General features: G+C 55.7%; 7 non-coding genes across 7 annotated transcripts; 2 read left to right on the forward strand and 5 right to left on the reverse strand.

The window, feature by feature from the left end:
- Nucleotides 1-528: 528 nt before the first annotated feature.
- Nucleotides 529-600, forward strand: TRNAM-CAU. Its single transcript has one exon. It is a non-coding gene; the product is annotated as a tRNA-Met (tRNA).
- A 765-nt stretch (nucleotides 601-1,365) lies between these two features.
- TRNAN-GUU lies at nucleotides 1,366-1,439 on the reverse strand. Its single transcript has one exon. It is a non-coding gene; the product is annotated as a tRNA-Asn (tRNA).
- A 2,425-nt stretch (nucleotides 1,440-3,864) lies between these two features.
- TRNAN-GUU lies at nucleotides 3,865-3,938 on the reverse strand. The gene has a single exon. It is a non-coding gene; the product is annotated as a tRNA-Asn (tRNA).
- Nucleotides 3,939-5,511: 1,573 nt separating this feature from the next.
- TRNAM-CAU lies at nucleotides 5,512-5,583 on the forward strand. Its single transcript has one exon. It is a non-coding gene; the product is annotated as a tRNA-Met (tRNA).
- Nucleotides 5,584-6,353: 770 nt separating this feature from the next.
- On the reverse strand, nucleotides 6,354-6,427 carry TRNAN-GUU. The gene has a single exon. It is a non-coding gene; the product is annotated as a tRNA-Asn (tRNA).
- Nucleotides 6,428-8,831: 2,404 nt separating this feature from the next.
- Nucleotides 8,832-8,905, reverse strand: TRNAN-GUU. Its single transcript has one exon. It is a non-coding gene; the product is annotated as a tRNA-Asn (tRNA).
- Nucleotides 8,906-11,316: 2,411 nt separating this feature from the next.
- On the reverse strand, nucleotides 11,317-11,390 carry TRNAN-GUU. Its single transcript has one exon. It is a non-coding gene; the product is annotated as a tRNA-Asn (tRNA).
- Between the last annotated feature and the right edge of the window lie 4,829 nt (nucleotides 11,391-16,219).

Here is a 16,219-nt window from a genome sequence, read left to right on the forward strand (position 1 = left end):
TCCTTATGCCACCCGATCTTAAACTGAATTTTGCATCCCTTGGGTAAGCTGTACGTTGTTCCCTGAGCACCAGAAACTTCTATGCCGAAACTCTGTACTGTACACTTTTTTTTTCTTTGAACGTCATCTTAATAAAAAGTTGACTTTTGTTCGAGATCCCGGCTCCTGTTCCTTTGCAAGGCGTGTGCGTTTGCTCCGGGTTTTAGTCTGCTAATACAGCGGGGGGGCGATTGAGCCAGACACGCTTGCCTGCTGCAGACACGGATCCAAGGCTGAACCTCGCCCCCCACAAGCTTGAAAGCTTAACTGAAAACTGTTTAAGAAGTGCTCCCATCTCCGGCACTCAGCTACCCAGCTCCCAATAGGGTCCAAACCCCAAATAGATCCCTTTTACCCTGTAGAAGCTGTAAAATCCTGTGACCAGGGCAGCTGCCTAGCAGCCTGCGCATCTGCCTGCCAGCACGAGAGTGCGTAAGGCACTAATCCGGATAGTGGCGGCTAGGTGGCAGGGGGAGGGTGTGAAGAAGCAGCAGAGTGGCGCAGCGGGAGCGTGCTGGGCCCATAACCCAGAGGTCGATGGATCGAAACCATCCTCTGCTACGCGTGCGCTTGTTTCTTTTCCCTCTGGGCCTTCAAGCGAGCCGGTGACCAGCAGAGCACCAAGAGCCTAGGCCATGAGGCAAGAGGTGGCTGAGGCAAAGCGGCCTGCCAGGGAGCTCCCCGGCACCTCTGGCTGCCTGGGCTGAAGGCAAGAGGCAGGCCTAGGCGTGGTGAGGGCCTCCTGTCCTGGAATGAGGCTGCAGTGCTTCCTAGTCCCCTTTTCCCACCACCCCGGCAGGCGGCTGCTGCGGGAGAACACGGGGGAGGCTCTGGGGGCGCTAGGCAGCGCTGTGTGTGTGGCTGTCAGGGGAAAGAGCCGAGGCTCCGGACTCGACCTGCCATTGACTCGCGTGGCTCTGCGCGGCCGTCAGTCGGGGCGGGCCAGGCTGCGGACGTGACTCAGGCTTGGGCCGCATGGCCGTACTTTCCTGAGGAGGCATGAGGCAGGCCAAGAGCTTTGCACAGCGTACAGGGAAGTGGGAGGGAGGCGTCTCTGAGCCGGCGAGTCTCCTCCGCTTCTCCCTTGCCGCTTGGGCGGAGGCGGGAAGGGAGCGAAATGTTCCCGGCTGAAAGTTTTTGTGCTCGGCTTTGAGGATTAAGCCTGAGCCTCCGGCACGGCTGCTGGCAGATGGGTTTCTGAATGGCATCCAGCCCGCTCTTTGGACCACCAGCTGAAAGCACTGAGGCCAAGAGGCAGCAAAATGGGACCTTTGAGGCTCCCCCCACAGGCCTCGGGGAAGCAAGGAAGCAGCACAGGCTTAGCGTCGTCCCTGGGTGGGCTCGAACCACCACCCTTTCGGTTAACAGCCGAACGCGCTGACCCATTGCGCCACAGAGACACGGAGGGGCAAGGCTGTATTGAGCACAAAAGCCGGGCATCAGCTCAGGGTACGGTATAGCACATGCATGCAGTGGATAGACAAGCAACAGCAAGGAACTGGACTGGTATGGAGCAAAAGTTCTGTGGGAAGGAACTGAAAGGAGCAACGGGGCTGTGGTACAGCGCTCGCATACACTTTCTTTGGCCTGTTTTGCTGGAAGAGTTAGCAGAGCAAGATTATTAGTCACAGGTCAGTGGGGGGTTTATGGAAATACTGGATTCTTGGACAGGAGCGGGGGCGGGGGGGGGCACACAACTTCTGTGGTACATGCACCACCTCTGCAACTAACGTTTGCTACCTCACTCCCTAACAACACACCTTTTACCACTCAGGACCAAAATACACCGTGAAAGAGATCTAACGGCATAAGCTAATGGCGAGCAACTGCAGCACTCACAACAACTTTAAGGGATTCAAAACCACCTCTGCCTCTGTCTTTCCACACCAGGGACAGCAGAAAGGACATCAGCAGCACCTGCAAGAGACCAACAAACATCCATTTCTACCTCCCTCCATATGCTGCCCTTAGGAACCCCTACCCCTTAATGGTGAGTACTTTTCAGGCGAGGGTGACGCTCTCAGGCCTCAAATGCCAGGTACAGTTACTCTGTCCTTGATCCAAAATCAACAGGAAAATACACTGGATTACTCCTGCCCCAATAACAAAGAGACTGGGGATCCCGCAGCAGCTGAAATGACCGTTTGGACAAGCACTCCCATCATGCAATCCGGGGTGGGTGTTACCATGCAAATGACATCAGCCCCAAAAGGCCTTGACGACAGATCACCAACAGATGGCAGGGTTGACTTCATACTGACCCTGCTTCAACTAGATTGTGGCAAAGATTCCCAAACACCGAACGTTAAAACTCACCTAACGCGGGTCAATCCATCCTCATCGTCGTAACCGCTCGTTATACTCCACACCCGAACGTAGCCCTCATATGGACAACATACCCTCCTAACTCAGTGGCTGTACGTTAACCTTTTACCCCCAGTCAGGGCTATTGCACATTATGTATTCCTTACGCCAACCCATTTTAAACCGAACTTTGCACCCCTTGGGTAAGCTGTACGTTGTTCCCTGAGCACCAGCAACTTCTATGCCGAAACTCTGTCCCGTACACTTTTTTTTTCTTTGAACTTCATCTTAATAAAACGCTGACTTTTGTTCGAGATCCCGGCTCCTCTTCCTTTGCAAGGCGTGTGCGTTCGCTCCGCGTTTTACTCTGCTAATACGGCGGGGGGCGATTGAGCCAGAGGTGCTTGCCTGCTGCAGACACGGATCCAAGGCTGAACCTCGTCCCCCACAAGCGTAACTGAAAACAGTTTAAGAAGTGCTCCCGTCTCTGGCACTCAGCTACCCAGCTCCCAATGGGGTCCAAACCCCAAATAGATCCTTTTTACCCTGTAGAAGCTAGCTGTAAAATCCTGTGACCAGGGCAGCTGCCTAGTAGCCTGCGCATCTGCCTGCCAGAGCGAGGGCGTGTAAGGCACTAATCCGGATAGTGGCAGCTAGGTGGCAGGGGGAAGAGTGTGAAGAAACAGCAGAGTGGCGCAGCGGGAGCGTGCTGTGCCCATAACCCAGAGGTCGATGGATCGAAACCATCCTCTGCTACGTGTGCACTTGTTTCTTTTCCCTCTGGGCCTTCAAGCGAGCGGGTGACCAGCAGAGCCCCAAGAGCCTAGGCCATGAGGCAAGAGGTGGCTGAGGCGAAGTGGCGGCCTGCCAGGGAGCTCCCTGGCACCTCTGGCTGCAAGAGGCAGGCCTGGGCGTGGCGAGGGCCTCCTGTCCCGGAATGAGGCTGCAGTGCTTCCTGGTCCCCTTTTCCCACCCACACCAGGAGGCGGCTGCTGCGGGAGAACACGAGGGAGGCTCTGGGGGCGCTAGGCAGCGCTGTGTGTGTGGCTGTCAGGGGAAAGAGCCGAGGCTCCCGACTCGACCTGCCATTGACTCGCGTGGCTCTGCGCGCTGTCAGCCGGGGCGGGGCGGGGCGGGCCAGGCCGCGGACGTGACTCAGGCTTGGGCCGCATGGCCGTGCTTTCCTGACGAGGCATGAGGCAGGCCAAGAGCTTTGCACAGCGTACAGGGAAGTGGGAGGGAGGTGTCTTTGAGCCGGCCTGTCTCCTCCGCGTCTCCCTTGCCGCTTGGGCGGAGGCGGGAAGGGAGCGAAATGTTCCCGGCTGAAAGTTTTTGTGCTCGGCTTTGAGGATTAAGCCTGAGCCTCCGGCACGGCTGCTGGCAGATGGGTTTCTGAATGGCATCCAGCCTGCTCTTTGGACCACCAGCTGAAAGCACTGAGGCCAAGAGGCAGCAAAATGGGACCTTTGAGGCTCCCCCCACAGGCCTCGGGGAAGCAAGGAAGTAGCACGGGCTTAGCGTCGTCCCTGGGTGGGCTCGAACCACCATCCTTTCGGTTAACAGCCGAACGCGCTGACCCATTGCGCCACAGAGACATGGAGAGGCAAGGCTGTATTGAGCACAAAAGCCCGGAATCAGCTCAGGGTACGGTATAGCACATGCATGCAGTGGTTAGCCAAGCAACAGCAAGGAACTGGACTGCTATGGAAGGAAAGTTCTGTGGGAAGGAACCGAAAAGAGCACCGGGGCTGTGGTACAGCGCTCGCATACACTTTCTTTGGCCTGTTTTGCTGGAAAAGTTAGCAGAGTGAGATTGTTAGTCACAGGTCAGTGGGTGGGTTTATGCAAATCCTGGACTCTTGGACGGGGGCACACAACTTCCGTGGCACACGCACCACCTCTGCAACTAACCTTTGCTACCTCACTCCCTAACAACACACCTTTTACCACTCAGGACCAAAATACACCGTGAAAGAGATCTAACGGCATAAGCTTATGGCGAGCAACTGCAGCACTCACAACAACTTTAAGGGATTCAAAACCACCTCTGCCTCTGTCTTTCCACACCAGGGACAGCAGAAAGGACATCAGCAGCACCTGCAAGAGACCAACAAACATCCATTTCTACCTCCCTCCATATGCTGCCCTTAGGAACCCCTACCCCTTAATGGTGAGTACTTTTCAGGCGAGGGTGACGCTCTCAGGCCTCAAATGCCAGGTACAGTTACTCTGTCCTTGATCCAAAATCAACAGGAAAATACACTGGATTACTCCTGCCCCAATAACAAAGAGACTGGGGATCCCGCAGCAGCTGAAATGACCGTTTGGACAAGCACTCCCATCATGCAATCCGGGGTGGGTGTTACCATGCAAATGACATCAGCCCCAAAAGGCCTTGACGACAGATCACCAACAGATGGCAGGGTTGACTTCATACTGACCCTGCTTCAACTAGATTGTGGCAAAGATTCCCAAACACCGAACGTTAAAACTCACCTAACGCGGGTCAATCCATCCTCATCGTCGTAACCGCTCGTTATACTCCACACCCGAACGTAGCCCTCATATGGACAACATACCCTCCTAACTCAGTGGCTGTACGTTAACCTTTTACCCCCAGTCAGGGCTATTGCACATTATGTATTCCTTACGCCAACCCATTTTAAACCGAACTTTGCACCCCTTGGGTAAGCTGTACGTTGTTCCCTGAGCACCAGCAACTTCTATGCCGAAACTCTGTCCCGTACACTTTTTTTTTCTTTGAACTTCATCTTAATAAAACGCTGACTTTTGTTCGAGATCCCGGCTCCTCTTCCTTTGCAAGGCGTGTGCGTTCGCTCCGCGTTTTACTCTGCTAATACGGCGGGGGGCGATTGAGCCAGAGGTGCTTGCCTGCTGCAGACACGGATCCGAGGCTGAACCTCGTCCCCCACAAGCGTAACTGAAAACAGTTTAAGAAGTGCTCCCGTCTCTGGCACTCAGCTACCCAGCTCCCAATGGGGTCCAAACCCCAAATAGATCCTTTTTACCCTGTAGAAGCTAGCTGTAAAATCCTGTGACCAGGGCAGCTGCCTAGTAGCCTGCGCATCTGCCTGCCAGAGCGAGGGCGTGTAAGGCACTAATCCAGATAGTGGCAGCTAGGTGGCAGGGGGAAGAGTGTGAAGAAGCAGCAGAGTGGCGCAGCGGGAGCGTGCTGGGCCCATAACCCAGAGGTCGATGGATCGAAACCATCCTCTGCTACGTGTGCACTTGTTTCTTTTCCCTCTGGGCCTTCAAGCGAGCGGGTGACCAGCAGAGCCCCAAGAGCCTAGGCCATGAGGCAAGAGGTGGCTGAGGCGAAGTGGCGGCCTGCCAGGGAGCTCCCTGGCACCTCTGGCTGCAAGAGGCAGGCCTGGGCGTGGCGAGGGCCTCCTGTCCCGGAATGAGGCTGCAGTGCTTCCTGGTCCCCTTTTCCCACCCACACCAGGAGGCGGCTGCTGCGGGAGAACACGAGGGAGGCTCTGGGGGCGCTAGGCAGCGCTGTGTGTGTGGCTGTCAGGGGAAAGAGCCGAGGCTCCCGACTCGACCTGCCATTGACTCGCGTGGCTCTGCGCGCTGTCAGCCGGGGCGGGGCGGGGCGGGGCGGGCCAGGCCGCGGACGTGACTCAGGCTTGGGCCGCATGGCCGTGCTTTCCTGACGAGGCATGAGGCAGGCCAAGAGCTTTGCACAGCGTACAGGGAAGTGGGAGGGAGGTGTCTTTGAGCCGGCCTGTCTCCTCCGCTTCTCCCTTGCCGCTTGGGCGGAGGCGGGAAGGGAGCGAAATGTTCCCGGCTGAAAGTTTTTGTGCTCGGCTTTGAGGATTAAGCCTGAGCCTCCGGCACGGCTGCTGGCAGATGGGTTTCTGAATGGCATCCAGCCTGCTCTTTGGACCACCAGCTGAAAGCACTGAGGCCAAGAGGCAGCAAAATGGGACCTTTGAGGCTCCCCCCACAGGCCTCGGGGAAGCAAGGAAGTAGCACAGGCTTAGCGTCGTCCCTGGGTGGGCTCGAACCACCATCCTTTCGGTTAACAGCCGAACGCGCTGACCCATTGCGCCACAGAGACATGGAGAGGCAAGGCTGTATTGAGCACAAAAGCCCGGAATCAGCTCAGGGTACGGTATAGCACATGCATGCAGTGGTTAGCCAAGCAACAGCAAGGAACTGGACTGCTATGGAAGGAAAGTTCTGTGGGAAGGAACCGAAAAGAGCACCGGGGCTGTGGTACAGAGCTCGCATACACTTTCTTTGGCCTGTTTTGCTGGAAAAGTTAGCAGAGTGAGATTGTTAGTCACAGGTCAGTGGGTGGGTTTATGCAAATCCTGGACTCTTGGACGGGGCACACAACTTCCGTGGCACACGCACCACCTCTGCAACTAACCTTTGCTACCTCACTCCCTAACAACACACCTTTTACCACTCAGGACCAAAATACACCGTGAAAGAGATCTAACGGCATAAGCTTATGGCGAGCAACTGCAGCACTCACAACAACTTTAAGGGATTCAAAACCACCTCTGCCTCTGTCTTTCCACACCAGGGACAGCAGAAAGGACATCAGCAGCACCTGCAAGAGACCAACAAACATCCATTTCTACCTCCCTGCATATGCTGCCCTTAGGAACCCCTACCCCTTAATGGTGAGTACTTTTCAGGCGAGGGTGACGCTCTCAGGCCTCAAATGCCAGGTACAGTTACTCTGTCCTTGATCCAAAATCAACAGGAAAATACACTGGATTACTCCTGCCCCAATAACAAAGAGACTGGGGATCCCGCAGCAGCTGAAATGACCGTTTGGACAAGCACTCCCATCATGCAATCCGGGGTGGGTGTTACCATGCAAATGACATCAGCCCCAAAAGGCCTTGACGACAGATCACCAACAGATGGCAGGGTTGACTTCATACTGACCCTGCTTCAACTAGATTGTGGCAAAGATTCCCAAACACCGAACGTTAAAACTCACCTAACGCGGGTCAATCCATCCTCATCGTCGTAACCGCTCGTTATACTCCACACCCGAACGTAGCCCTCATATGGACAACATACCCTCCTAACTCAGTGGCTGTACGTTAACCTTTTACCCCCAGTCAGGGCTATTGCAGATTATGTATTCCTTACGCCAACCCATTTTAAACCGAACTTTGCACCCCTTGGGTAAGCTGTACGTTGTTCCCTGAGCACCAGCAACTTCTATGCCGAAACTCTGTCCCGTACACTTTTTTTTTCTTTGAACTTCATCTTAATAAAACGCTGACTTTTGTTCGAGATCCCGGCTCCTCTTCCTTTGCAAGGCGTGTGCGTTCGCTCCGCGTTTTACTCTGCTAATACGGCGGGGGGCGATTGAGCCAGAGGTGCTTGCCTGCTGCAGACACGGATCCGAGGCTGAACCTCGTCCCCCACAAGCGTAACTGAAAACAGTTTAAGAAGTGCTCCCGTCTCTGGCACTCAGCTACCCAGCTCCCAATGGGGTCCAAACCCCAAATAGATCCTTTTTACCCTGTAGAAGCTAGCTGTAAAATCCTGTGACCAGGGCAGCTGCCTAGTAGCCTGCGCATCTGCCTGCCAGAGCGAGGGCGTGTAAGGCACTAATCCGGATAGTGGCAGCTAGGTGGCAGGGGGAAGAGTGTGAAGAAGCAGCAGAGTGGCGCAGCGGGAGCGTGCTGGGCCCATAACCCAGAGGTTGATGGATCGAAACCATCCTCTGCTATGTGTGCACTTGTTTCTTTTCCCTCTGGGCCTTCAAGCGAGCGGGTGACCAGCAGAGCCCCAAGAGCCTAGGCCATGAGGCAAGAGGTGGCTGAGGCGAAGTGGCGGCCTGCCAGGGAGCTCCCTGGCACCTCTGGCTGCAAGAGGCAGGCCTGGGCGTGGCGAGGGCCTCCTGTCCCGGAATGAGGCTGCAGTGCTTCCTGGTCCCCTTTTCCCACCCACACCAGGAGGCGGCTGCTGCGGAAGAACACGAGGGAGGCTCTGGGGGCGCTAGGCAGCGCTGTGTGTGTGGCTGTCAGGGGAAAGAGCCGAGGCTCCCGACTCGACCTGCCATTGACTCGCGTGGCTCTGCGCGCTGTCAGCCGGGGCGGGGCGGGCCAGGCCGCGGACGTGACTCAGGCTTGGGCCGCATGGCCGTGCTTTCCTGACGAGGCATGAGGCAGGCCAAGAGCTTTGCACAGCGTACAGGGAAGTGGGAGGGAGGTGTCTTTGAGCCGGCCTGTCTCCTCCGCTTCTCCCTTGCCGCTTGGGCGGAGGCGGGAAGGGAGCGAAATGTTCCCGGCTGAAAGTTTTTGTGCTCGGCTTTGAGGATTAAGCCTGAGCCTCCGGCACGGCTGCTGGCAGATGGGTTTCTGAATGGCATCCAGCCTGCTCTTTGGACCACCAGCTGAAAGCACTGAGGCCAAGAGGCAGCAAAATGGGACCTTTGAGGCTCCCCCCACAGGCCTCGGGGAAGCAAGGAAGTAGCACGGGCTTAGCGTCGTCCCTGGGTGGGCTCGAACCACCATCCTTTCGGTTAACAGCCGAACGCGCTGACCCATTGCGCCACAGAGACATGGAGAGGCAAGGCTGTATTGAGCACAAAAGCCCGGAATCAGCTCAGGGTACGGTATAGCACATGCATGCAGTGGTTAGCCAAGCAACAGCAAGGAACTGGACTGCTATGGAAGGAAAGTTCTGTGGGAAGGAACCGAAAAGAGCACCGGGGCTGTGGTACAGCGCTCGCATACACTTTCTTTGGCCTGTTTTGCTGGAAAAGTTAGCAGAGTGAGATTGTTAGTCACAGGTCAGTGGGTGGGTTTATGCAAATCCTGGACTCTTGGACGGGGGCACACAACTTCCGTGGCACACGCACCACCTCTGCAACTAACCTTTGCTACCTCACTCCCTAACAACACACCTTTTACCACTCAGGACCAAAATACACCGTGAAAGAGATCTAACGGCATAAGCTTATGGCGAGCAACTGCAGCACTCACAACAACTTTAAGGGATTCAAAACCACCTCTGCCTCTGTCTTTCCACACCAGGGACAGCAGAAAGGACATCAGCAGCACCTGCAAGAGACCAACAAACATCTATTTCTACCTTCCTCCATATGCTGCCCTTAAGAACCCCTACCCCTTAATGGTGAGTACTTTTCAGGCGAGGGTGACGCTCTCAGGCCTCAAATGCCAGGTACAGTTACTCTGTCCTTGATCCAAAATCAACAGGAAAATACACTGGATTACTCCTGCCCCAATAACAAAGAGACTGGGGATCCCGCAGCAGCTGAAATGACCGTTTGGACAAGCACTCCCATCATGCAATCCGGGGTGGGTGTTACCATGCAAATGACATCAGCCCCAAAAGGCCTTGACGACAGATCACCAACAGATGGCAGGGTTGACTTCATACTGACCCTGCTTCAACTAGATTGTGGCAAAGATTCCCAAACACCGAACGTTAAAACTCACCTAACGCGGGTCAATCCATCCTCATCGTCGTAACCGCTCGTTATACTCCACACCCGAACGTAGCCCTCATATGGACAACATACCCTCCTAACTCAGTGGCTGTACGTTAACCTTTTACCCCCAGTCAGGGCTATTGCACATTATGTATTCCTTACGCCAACCCATTTTAAACCGAACTTTGCACCCCTTGGGTAAGCTGTACGTTGTTCCCTGAGCACCAGCAACTTCTATGCGAAACTCTGTCCCGTACACTTTTTTTTTTGAACTTCATCTTAATAAAACGCTGACTTTTGTTCGAGATCCCGGCTCCTCTTCCTTTGCAAGGCGTGTGCGTTCGCTCCGCGTTTTACTCTGCTAATACGGCGGGGGGCGATTGAGCCAGAGGTGCTTGCCTGCTGCAGACACGGATCCGAGGCTGAACCTCGTCCCCCACAAGCGTAACTGAAAACAGTTTAAGAAGTGCTCCCGTCTCTGGCACTCAGCTACCCAGCTCCCAATGGGGTCCAAACCCCAAATAGATCCTTTTTACCCTGTAGAAGCTAGCTGTAAAATCCTGTGACCAGGGCAGCTGCCTAGTAGCCTGCGCATCTGCCTGCCAGAGCGAGGGAGTGTAAGGCACTAATCCGGATAGTGGCAGCTAGGTGGCAGGGGGAAGAGTGTGAAGAAGCAGCAGAGTGGCGCAGCGGGAGCGTGCTGGGCCCATAACCCAGAGGTCGATGGATCGAAACCATCATCTGCTACGTGTGCACTTGTTTCTTTTCCCTCTGGGCCTTCAAGCGAGCGGGTGACCAGCAGAGCCCCAAGAGCCTAGGCCATGAGGCAAGAGGTGGCTGAGGCGAAGTGGCGGCCTGCCAGGGAGCTCCCTGGCACCTCTGGCTGCAAGAGGCAGGCCTGGGTGTGGCGAGGGCCTCCTGTCCCGGAATGAGGCTGCAGTGCTTCCTGGTCCCCTTTTCCAACCCACACCAGGAGGCGGCTGCTGCGGGAGAACACGAGGGAGGCTCTGGGGGCGCTAGGCAGCGCTGTGTGTGTGGCTGTCAGGGGAAAGAGCCGAGGCTCCCGACTCGACCTGCCATTGACTCGCGTGGCTCTGCGCGCTGTCAGCCGGGGCGGGGCGGGGCGGGGCGGGCCAGGCCGCGGACGTGACTCAGGCTTGGGCCGCATGGCCGTGCTTTCCTGACGAGGCATGAGGCAGGCCAAGAGCTTTGCACAGCGTACAGGGAAGTGGGAGGGAGGTGTCTTTGAGCCGGCCTGTCTCCTCCGCTTCTCCCTTGCCGCTTGGGCGGAGGCGGGAAGGGAGCGAAATGTTCCCGGCTGAAAGTTTTTGTGCTCGGCTTTGAGGATTAAGCCTGAGCCTCCGGCACGGCTGCTGGCAGATGGGTTTCTGAATGGCATCCAGCCTGCTCTTTGGACCACCAGCTGAAAGCACTGAGGCCAAGAGGCAGCAAAATGGGACCTTTGAGGCTCCCCCCACAGGCCTCGGGGAAGCAAGGAAGTAGCACAGGCTTAGCGTCGTCCCTGGGTGGGCTCGAACCACCATCCTTTCGGTTAACAGCCGAACGCGCTGACCCATTGCGCCACAGAGACATGGAGAGGCAAGGCTGCATTGAGCACAAAAGCCCGGAATCAGCTCAGGGTACGGTATAGCACATGCATGCAGTGGTTAGCCAAGCAACAGCAAGGAACTGGACTGCTATGGAAGGAAAGTTCTGTGGGAAGGAACCGAAAAGAGCACCGGGGCTGTGGTACAGAGCTCGCATACACTTTCTTTGGCCTGTTTTGCTGGAAAAGTTAGCAGAGTGAGATTGTTAGTCACAGGTCAGTGGGTGGGTTTATGCAAATCCTGGACTCTTGGACGGGGGCACACAACTTCCGTGGCACATGCACCACCTCTGCAACTAACGTTTGCTACCTCACTCCCTCACAACACACCTTTTACCTTTCAGGGCTAAAACACACCGTGAAAGAGATCTAACGGCATAAGCTTAGGGCGAGCAACTGCAGCACTCACAACAACTTCAAGGGATTCAAAACCACCTCTGCCTCTGTCTTTCCACACCAGAGACAGCAGAAAGGACATCAGCAGCACCTGCAAGAGACCAACAAACATCCATTTCTACCTCCCTCCATATGCTGCCCTTAGGAACCCCTACCCCTTAATGGTGAGTACTTTTCAGGCGAGGGTGATGCTCTCAGGCCTCAAATGCCAGGTACAGTTACTCTGTCCTTGATCCAAAATCAACAGGAAAATACACTGGATTACTCCTGCCCCAATAACAAAGAGACTGGGGATCCCGCAGCAGCTGAAATGACCGTTTGGACAAGCACTCCCATCATGCAATCCGGGGTGGGTGTTACCATGCAAATGACATCAGCCCCAAAAGGCCTTGACGACAGATCACCAACAGATGGCAGGGTTGACTTCATACTGACCCTGCTTCAACTAGATTGTGGCAAAGATTCCCAAACACCGAACGTTAAAACTCACCTAACGCGGGTCAATCCATCCTCATCGTCGTAACCGCTCGTTATACTCCACACCCGAACGTAGCCCTCATATGGACAACATACCCTCCTAACTCAGTGGCTGTACGTTAACCTTTTACCCCCAGTCAGGGCTATTGCAGATTATGTATTCCTTACGCCAACCCATTTTAAACCGAACTTTGCACCCCTTGGGTAAGCTGTACGTTGTTCCCTGAGCACCAGCAACTTCTATGCCGAAACTCTGTCCCGTACACTTTTTTTTTCTTTGAACTTCATCTTAATAAAACGCTGACTTTTGTTCGAGATCGGCTCCTCTTCCTTTGCAAGGCGTGTGCGTTCGCTCGCGTTTTACTCTGCTAATACGGCGGGGGGCGATTGAGCCAGAGGTGCTTGCCTGCTGCAGACACGGATCCAAGGCTGAACCTCGTCCCCCACAAGCGTAACTGAAAACAGTTTAAGAAGTGCTCCCGTCTCTGGCACTCAGCTACCCAGCTCCCAATGGGGTCCAAACCCCAAATAGATCCTTTTTACCCTGTAGAAGCTAGCTGTAAAATCCTGTGACCAGGGCAGCTGCCTAGTAGCCTGCGCATCTGCCTGCCAGAGCGAGGGCGTGTAAGGCACTAATCCGGATAGTGGCAGCTAGGTGGCAGGGGGAAGAGTGTGAAGAAGCAGCAGAGTGGCGCAGCGGGAGCGTGCTGTGCCCATAACCCAGAGGTCGATGGATCGAAACCATCCTCTGCTACGTGTGCACTTGTTTCTTTTCCCTCTGGGCCTTCAAGTGAGCGGGTGACCAGCAGAGCCCCAAGAGCCTAGGCCATGAGGCAAGAGGTGGCTGAGGCGAAGTGGCGGCCTGCCAGGGAGCTCCCTGGCACCTCTGGCTGCAAGAGGCAGGCCTGGGTGTGGCGAGGGCCTCCTGTCCCGGAATGAGGCTGCAGTGCTTCCTGGTCCCCTTTTCCCACCCACACCAGGAGGCGGCTGCTGCGGGAGAACACGAGGGAGGCTCTGGGGGCGCTAGGCAGCGCTGTGTGTGTGGCTGTCAGGGGAAAGAGCCGAGGCTCCCTACTCGACCTGCCATTGACTCGCGTGGCTCTGCGCGCTGTCAGCCGGGGCGGGGCGGGCCAGGCTGCGGACGTGACTCAGGCTTGGGCCGCATGGCCATGCTTTCCTGACGAGGCATGAGGCAGGCCAAGAGCTTTGCACAGCGTACAGGGAAGTGGGAGGGAGGTGTCTTTGAGCTGGCCTGTCTCCTCCGCTTCTCCCTTGCCGCTTGGGCGGAGGCGGGAAGGGAGCGAAATGTTCCCGGCTGAAAGTTTTTGTGCTTGGCTTTGAGGATTAAGCCTGAGCCTCCGGCACAGCTGCTGGCAGATGGGTTTCTGAATGGCATCCAGCCTGCTCTTTGGACCACCAGCTGAAAGCACTGAGGCCAAGAGGCAACAAAATGGGACCTTTGAGGCTCCCCCCACAGGCCTCGGGGAATTCAAAGAAGTAGCACAGGCTTAGCTCCGTCCGTGGGTGGGCTCAAACCACCATCATTTTAATTAACAGCCCAACGCGCTGACCCCTTGCATCACAGAGACACAGACAAGTAAGGCTGTATTGAGCACAAAAGTCAGGAATCAGCTCAGGGTTCAGTATAGCACATGCATGCAGTGGTTAGCCAAGCAACAGCAAGGAACTGGACTGTTATGGAGCGAAAGTTCTGTGGGAATGAACCGAAAAGAGCACCGGGGCTGTGGTATAGCGCTCGCATACACTTTCTTTGGCCTGTTTTGCTGGAAGAGTTAGCAGAGCGAGATTGTTAGTCACAGGTTAGTGGGTGGGTTTCTGCAAATCCTGGACTCTGGGACCAGAGCAGGGGGGGGGGAACAACTTTTGTGGCACACGCACCATCTCTGCAACCAACATTTGCTACCTCACTCCATAACACTACCCCCAGAGCAGCCTTTTACCTCTCAGGGCCAAAATATACCATGAAAGAGATCACATGGCATAAGCTTAGGGCAAGTGATTTTAACACTGCAGCACTAACAACAATTCTAAAAAATTTAAAATTGCCTCTGTCTTTCCACACCTGGAATAGCAAATGTAAGAACAAAACATACATTCATTTCTATCTCCCACAACTTTTTGCCGTTTGGAACCCAGACCCCTTAATGGTGAGTACTTTTCAGGCGAGGGTTAAGCTCTCAGGCCTCAAATGCCAGGTACAGTTACTCTGTCCTTGATGCAAACTAAACAGGAAAATACACTTGATTACCCCTGCTTCCTCTCCCACAATGCTCTGCTCGCACACATGCTCACGTGCCTCTGGCCCTCCAGTCAGGCCCCTCCCGCTGCCTGCCTGCCTGGCCCGGTGCACTCCCCTGGCCAGCCCGGGCTCTTCGGCGCTGAGAGCCCGGCTGCCAGCCCCACCGGGGCCCTTGCCAAAGTGCCGCCTGGTCCCTGCTGGGGCCTCTGCTGGGCCCGCTGTCCGCGGCAGGCGGGCGGGCAGCTGCGTCAGGGGCTGCAGCCCAGCTCAGAAAAGGAGGGGGCCAGACAAAGCTGGAACCTGATTTCAAGAACACTTCAGTGATGCCCGAGAGTCCTAGCCAGGTCCAGTCCCAGGAATGATCAAACCTGAGATTTAAATCAGTTCAATTAAATGCTCTGCCGGTGCGCCTGACTCCCTGCCCGCAGCCCCTGCTATCCCAGCCCTGAGCTACCAGTCAGCGCTCTGCCTGTGCCTCTCACTCCCAGACCACAGCTCTGGCTTGTCGCTGGGGCACTGGGCAATGCGGTGGAAGTGCGCTATACACAGCCAGTCCGGATTCTGCGGGAGTTTCCTTTCTCTGAGCAGGCTGTCTGCAGGGCAAGAAGCTTATGAAGCTTCAACCTTCCTAGGTCTGACCCTTGAGCATTCAGTATCCCTGTCCCACCAGCCGCATCCAGCTGTGCGACTGCACATGGCTAAGCAAAGAGAATGAACCCCAAATCCCCCCTGTGCTTTGGGAGCCAGGTTTGCTGTGGGAATTCTGTAGTTCAGATGACTTCACACCTGGGCATTGTGATTCTCTGGCATTAGGGCATTACTGTGCTGATGGCTGAGTGATTAAGGCGTTGGAGTCAAAATCCAATAGGGTTCCCCTGCGCAGGTTGGAATCTTGCTCACAACGAGGCCTGTGTTTTAGCCAGTCTCTCACCGGGACAATACCTCTGTACAACCCCCTGAGACACTCTCAATTCTCTCCCCACCCCAAGTAAATCTTGTTCTGCTCCTTTCATAGAGATCCCTGGGACACCACCTCACACGGTGTCCCTGAGGGGTCAGGCAAACTCTCAGCACCTGAACCGTCTGCTACTCACCTGGTGACCTATAGATCAGCCATAGCCCTGGTTCTGCTCCTCTCTCTAGAGTGCAAAAGGAGCCAAGTCAGCGACTCCATGGGAGCCATTTCCCCACAGGAAGTGCATTGAGTGCCCCTGTGGTGCTGGGGGGCTGGTGCTGCTGCTGCCTGTGGGGCTGGCAGGGGGGCTGATGTCTGCACAGACTCTCAGCTGCCAGGCCGGAGGGGGCACTTGGGACCTTACCAGACTGGCTCAGTGAAGACGGGGGCTTGACAGAGCAATACAGACGCTCTCCAGAGCATGGAGCAGCATCCGCCCATGCAGCCAGGCAATGAGCATTTCTCACAGCCTGGAGCCGACGGGGAGGCGGCAGCTGCTGTTCCAGCTCCTCGGGGACAGGCTCCCCACAGGAGCCTGTCCCCTTCTTACTCCCCACAGTTAAGGGCGTCAGGTTCCTCCGGTGGGGGTGTGGAGCAGCCATTCATTTTCCTGTTCGCACTCCTCTGCGGTGTGAAAATTGGGGAAGGGAGGCAGAAGCTCCACTTCCCTCCCGAAATGATGCCCAGTGGGGGAAGCCAGGACAATAGGGTGGGGCGGCAAGTGGT

Source organism: Mauremys reevesii, linkage group 12, assembly GCF_016161935.1.
Source record: "Mauremys reevesii isolate NIE-2019 linkage group 12, ASM1616193v1, whole genome shotgun sequence".
NCBI lineage: Eukaryota > Metazoa > Chordata > Testudines > Geoemydidae > Mauremys > Mauremys reevesii.